The sequence below is a fragment of the Arvicanthis niloticus genome, chromosome 5 (assembly GCF_011762505.2).
Source record: "Arvicanthis niloticus isolate mArvNil1 chromosome 5, mArvNil1.pat.X, whole genome shotgun sequence".
Lineage (NCBI taxonomy): Eukaryota > Metazoa > Chordata > Mammalia > Rodentia > Muridae > Arvicanthis > Arvicanthis niloticus.
In genome coordinates, this window is record NC_047662.1 from 31,939,912 (window position 1) to 31,946,555 (window position 6,644).

General features: G+C 44.5%; 1 pseudogene; it reads right to left on the reverse strand.

Moving 5' to 3' along the window:
• Window positions 1–538: 538 nt before the first annotated feature.
• Window positions 539–1,434, reverse strand: LOC117709006 (small ribosomal subunit protein uS2 pseudogene; annotated as a pseudogene).
• Between the last annotated feature and the right edge of the window lie 5,210 nt (window positions 1,435–6,644).

Here is a 6,644-nt window from a genome sequence, read left to right on the forward strand (position 1 = left end):
GCAGCCTTTACTTACTTTTCTATGAGGAGGGGGTACATTCTATTCTTGATTCTAACTTACCATGTCTTTCTGGCAGACTAACTAAAACCATCTCCTTAAAATTTCTTCCTAAAATTATTTGACTCAAATCAGGAATTCTATAAAGTCATTAATATGTCTAAACAGCATTGTTACATATAAGCACATCTTCACATTGATCAGCAGGAAACTTTGCAAATAAGGCAGGCTGATGCTCAGGAATCATTATGCTCTGTAATAGTGGCAGGAATGGATGATCAGCATCGAGAAGCAATCCTGGGATGAGGTCTCTGGGGTCCTTGCCTCACAGAGCACAAACATTGAAGCCACAGAAAATGGTGGGCAATCTCCAGAAAACTCACTGGCTTGGATAACCTTTCCTAAATGGCTTCTATCAACATGTTTGCCTATTTCTTTTTTTTTTTTTCCAGCTTTTGGGAACTTTATTTTCCTTCCACCCTTTTCCCCTTTGCTCAGGTGTCTGTAGAGCAGCTCAGGACCACTCAGTGATGGCTCCAACCTATTCGGTGTCCTGAGCTGTGGGAGCTGCTGACCAGTCCTCAGTGGCTGGCTGCGCACTCCAGTCTTCCGTGGGAAACTGCTGGATGGGCACAACGGGTACCTGCACACCCTCAGACCAGTTGGCCACCTCAGTCTGAGCAGCAGTGAACTCAGGAGCTGGTGCGGTCCATTGACCCTGGAATTCCTCCTTGGTCACAGCCTTCTCAGCAGCAGCCTGCTCCTCCTTCTCAATCTCCTCTGGGTATCTGTAGAAGTAAAGATCAGGCATAACCTCCCATGGGTGCTCACGGGAGATAGTACCTCGCATGCGGAGTACTTCCCGGGCCAGCATCCACCACATCAGACCCACTGAATGAGCTCCCTTGTTGTTGCATGGGATGGCAATGTCCGCATAGCACAGGGGAGAGTCTGTGTTACACAGAGCAATGGTGGGCAGGCTGACATAAGAGGCCTCTGTGAGAGGCTGGTGGTCAGCCCTGGGATCAGTCACCACTAGAAGCCGTGGCTCCCTGAAGGCTGCTTGGATCTGGTTAGTGAAGGTCCCAGGTATGAAGCAGCCAGCAATTGGAGTGGCTCCCGTGGCAGCAGCAAACTTCAGCACAGCTCCCTGGCCAGTGTTCCTGGAGGAGATGATGCTGACGTCAGCAGGGTTCTCAATGGCAACAATGGCTCGAGCTGCGAACAACAGCTTCTCCCAGGTCCTCTTCAGATTTATGATGTAGATACCATCACTTTTCCTCTTGTAGATGTACTGCTCCATCTGAAAGGCAAGGTTGGTGCCACCTAAGTGGGTTGCTGCAGCAAGGAATTTGAGAACATCCTCCTCCTTCATCTGCAGGACATCAAGGGCTCCGGACATTGTGTAAGTTTCCCTTTTAAGTTACGATGGGAACCAAGAACAACGCCTTATGGGCCTGTACCCAGGAAGCGCGGAAGGCTGCCTATTTCTTTATATTGTGTTTCCCCACTGGAAAGCAAGTTCCATAAGTGAGAAAATTCAGTCTGCTTCATGTCAGGTGCAGTGAGTGCTGTGAGGTAACTGTGTGAAGGAATGAACTCCTGAGTGTGCTGCCAGGTGTTCAGGGACAGGCTGTCCTGACCGTGAGCTGCTGCAGGCTGAGGCCACCTCTGCTAGGATTTTAACAAATACAGCATAAAGCCCAGGAGTGCACAGTTCTCCCTGAGAGCTCACCAAAGACACAGGACTGCCTTCTTCCCTCCAATGCAGATCAAGTCCTAGATCCCAAATACTTGCCCTTCAGCTCCTGCTTTGCAGATGTGAACCCAGACTAGAATGGCAGAGGGTCACCTGTCCTGTGCCCATCTACTCACTCACCTTGTCTGGACATTTACAAAAGGGGTAGTTGGGGAGAATCTGGCGGTAGGTCTGACTCCTTAGTGGCCTGGCATCACAACCACAGAGCAGAAGACAGACAGTCAGGACCCACCAAGATCCAGGTAGCACCATCTTAGCTCAGTGAAAACAACAAGTGCTTGCATCTCTGACTGCCAATCTGGGTGTCTTGCAGGGAGTCAGCTGACCACGCCCCTGCCTGGTGACACAGATTGGGCATTCCCTACAGCAAAACCATTGCTGTCTTGTGTTTCTTCAGCCTTTCTCTTAAACCAGAAGCTGCTCTTTCAGCCTGTAACAGATCTTCTGCAATGCACCCATTTTACACATAAGGACATTGAGGTGACAATGTTAGTGTCTTGAAGGAATTGAATGCTGGCTCCTCTCTCAACTCTGTCTTAGGAGAGAACTGTATCTTTTTTGAGAACTGTGTCACAGTTGGAATGGTTTTTATTCTATTAGTTTGTACCCTTCCAAATGGAAGAACCAAAATTTTGACCCTGGATGGCTGACCCCTTTTATCGTACTAATCCATATCATAATAGCAACTGCACTGGCATAATTTGAAATCTTATTAAAAACAGCCCCTGACAATCCAATCCACTCCAGACAATCATATGTTCCTCATTCCTCTGTACACACATACAACCTACATCTCACAGATTCTAGAAACCTCAGATGACCAGGAGGTGACTAAATGGTCCCAAAGGATTACTTCAACCTCTCTCTCTCTCTCTCTCTCTCTCTCTCTCTCTCTCTCTCTCTCTCTCTCTCTCTCTCTCTGTCTCTCCTTCCTCCCTGTTTCCCTATCTCCTTCTTCTCCTTCCCTCCCCTATTCTCCCTCCCTTCCTCTCCCTTTGTCTCTTTCTCTCCCTCTCCCACTCCCACACACCCCTCTCTCTCTCTGTGTATGTATTTTGTGTTTCTCTTTCTGTCACTTTAGATGATCTGACAGTGATGATACAGACAGATAAACCACAAACTTACAAAGATCTGCCTGTACTAGCCTCCTGTGAGTTTGGATCAGCACTACAGCCAGCTTTTTTTTTTTTTTTCCCCATGAGACTCGCTGAGAGTCACTTGGAAACACGGGATTCGAACTCAGAGAATTGGGCACAGTTGGCCATCTGGCGGCGAGTGCCAAAGCTGCCTTGCACTGCCGTGCACCACCGCGTGCTCGCTTACAGCCAGCTTTTATTTGACACTATAAAATACCTCATACTTTGTCCACTACGCAACTAAAACTGGGCTCTTGTCTTTAACCTTATGCTGAATCAATGTATTCTCCCCAGTTTCTTTGCCCTCTGACTTGCAACCCACTGTAGTAACCAGGATGTTTAAATAAAGCCCACCAGCTGGACTATCCAGAACACCTCCAAGGACTGGGCAGCTCTCCTTGTCTGACTCACTGATCTCTCACATGCTGAATGTTTCTCCTCAGTCTTACAACAAGCTCTTTAGTCAGGCAAATGTCTCACAGTCTTCTGAATGCTGGTCTGTCTGTTGATCCAAATGTAAACTTCCAGAGCTTTTCCATACTCTCCAGTCTGCCAGGGTGTTCTCTGAAATGAGACTCCACCTAACCCAGGTCTTCCCAGCACATGTTGTCTCTGACCTCCACATAAACCTTGAACTTCCACCATGAAAGAACATGGAGTTCTTTCTGCAGCCCAGATCTGCAGGCTCTCTCCCTATTACAGCTCATTCATTCTACCGTATCTTTCCCATCCCTACTCACTTCACAGCTGTCAAGTACATACAACCTCTCAACAGCTGTCTGGAATCCACTCCACTTCTCCTCTTGTAGTCCCTTTGCCCAGACTGTCCTCTTCTCTCAATTTCTACTTTGCATCTCGTCCTGCTTTTAAGGCCTGTCCTTCAAAACCTTTATGAAAAAAGTTGAGTATACAGGTGCACACCTTCGATCGCACCACTTTGAAGGCAGAAGTAGGTAGATCTCCGAGTTCTAGGTCAGCATGGTCTTCATAGTGAGTTCAGGATCAGGCAGGGTTACACTGAATAACCCTGTCTCAAAACAAAACAAGTGAACAAAAAAGTTAGGACTTAGGGTGAATGGTATACTGCTTGCCTAACATGGATGAGGTCCTGGATTCAATTCCCAGCCCTAAATCCAGTTATAGGGATGCACTACCATCCTGTGGCCTGTGATGGTACCAGGCATACCTGTAGAACACGTTATACATATGCAGGCAAAACACTCCTACATATAAAGTAAACAAATGTTTATAACTAAACAGCAACATCATCCACAATGAAAACACCTTAACATTTAAACAAATCTTCAGAATAAACAACATTAAAACAACAACAAAAAGGCTCAGCATGGTGTGTGGTTCCATATTTCCAAGGAGGTTTTCACCAAAGCAATAAGACTCAGCCTCTTGAACCTTTGCTTATTAGTAATCTCTTCTTTCTTCTTTTTTCTATATTTGCCATATACAAACATTGCCTGCAATACTTGAATTTGAACAACTGATTTTTTTATTGAAGATATTCATCTTATTCTTAGTAGCTCAGGATAATTTTCCCTCTTCACACTGCTAGACACAAAGCTAAGTTCCAGCTGGATGTGAATTTATGGTGGCATGCCTTTATATAGTTATGGCCCCACTTCAACACGTGTTTTCATGGCTTACAACACTCAGGTCATGTGGCAAGGAACTTCCCCAATTCCTTCAAATCTGAAATAGCTAATCCCTCTGTTTCCAATCAGAGGGCTCTTCCCTTGCTTGGCTGTGGCCATAATGCCTTATGTTCTTTTTATGATGCCCAGCTGAAGGTTACTGTGTTCTTCCTCTCCATTGAACCTGTAGTATCTTTAGAAACAGGATGATGATACAAGCCATGCAGAAGTGGGGGAAGAGCAATCTTGCAGAAAAACTAAGGTAATCTTGTGGGATTTTATGCTGTGCTCATAAGACAGCATGGGCTTCTTTCCTTCTGATAAGCTCCCTGTTGGAGAATAAATACAGCTACAGTTGCAACAATCGTTCACTAAATACTTTGCAGGTCAACCTCTCTGTACCCACATAACTGCTGGAAGTCACGATTTGCATGGGTTTTTAAAGGCAAAGAACATCATTCATCTCATTTCCATCAATTCCCATCAGGAGCAAACATATCCTCAACTATTTCCTGCATCGTACACTGTTTCCTGTTCACATGACTCCCACCCACATGGGATCAAGCCCCTGCAGTGCAGTTGGTTCAAACGAAAAAAATGGGAAGTTATTATTAACTTCAAACAGAACTTTTGACTTGCAAGATATATTTTAACTATTTCGGTATTTTCTTTTTTTCCTTCCCCTTTTCCTCCTTCCTTCCTTTCCTCCCTCCTTCCCTTCTTTTCTTCCTTCCTTCCCTCCTTCCTTTCTTTCTTTCTTCCTTCCTTCCTGAAAAAGCATCTTGCAAGCTAGGTAGGTCCTGAACTTTTCAATTTCTTCCTTTCTTTTTCTGAGTGTGTCCATAACAGGTATGTAGCATAATGCCTGGCCAGAATAATATTTTCTTTTTGAACAAATTAATTTTATTTTATTTCATATGATGGGCTTTGATGGCATATAAGTCTGTACATAACATGTAAACATACTTATTGAGGATGGGAGAAGAGAGCATAGGTTCTCTTTGAACCTCAGGAACAGACAGTTATGAACTCCTATGTGGGTGCTGGGAATTGAACCTGTGTCTTCAGATAGTACAGCCAATGCTTTTAGCTGATGAACACTCTCTTTAGTCTTAAATAAATTCTTAAAGTTTTAAATGATTTATTGAATAATGTCCTGGAAAAACTATGTTCATATGAGTATAGGTTCCTGTGCAGAGCAAAAAAGGGCCTCAGATCTTCAGGAGCTGAAGTTTCGGGCAGTTGTAAGTGCTTTGGTCTGAACTTAATTTCAAGAGGAGACCATTATGTGTCCTGAATTGCTCAACCAACTCTCCAGGCCTTAAAATTAATATTCAATCAATCAATCAATCAATCAATCAATCAATTTATGTGTTTATTTCTTTATTGCATGTGTACATGTGTGTTCATACCATACTGTGCTGTGGTCCTCTGTTTTTTCTGAAAAATGATGCTTCTGTCTTACAGAAAAAGAGGGTGTAGATTCATTTGGGCTGTGGGGTGGTTGCAACAGTGAACTTCAGGGTAGGAAGGGCTACCTGTCTCCAAGCTTATCAACAGGAAATGTCAGTGTCCTGGCTGGTCCAGTTTTGTTTTACACAGGGGCTCACTATGTAGCCATGGCTGATCTGAACTTGCAGAAATTCACCTGACTCTACCTTCAAGAGTTTATATTATAGGGATGTGTTACCATGACTGCCTGGTGCAGTATTTTACATGAGATTTTATTTGCATATATCATTTCATTCTGCCTTTTAAAAACTACATTTCCATAGCAGGCTTTTTGCCACATGCCTGTAATTCTAGCTTTGTAGTCAGAGTCAGGAAGATTCCAAGAAGTTCCATATGAGTTTGTTTTCACAATGATATTTCCAGTCCAACCATGACTATGTAATGAGATTTTATGTGTTAAAAATTAAAGTCCTCTTCCTGAGCTCCATTTTTCCAGTCTTCACCACCACCAGAGATGGTGGCAGATCAGTGTGCCTCCCCCACCTCCATGGGACTCCACGGCCTGCCTTTCTCCCAGGAGGCCTGCCATAACCAGGAACATAGGTGAGACCCCTGACCCTATACCCACACCAGCTGGGACTCTAACAGAGCCCA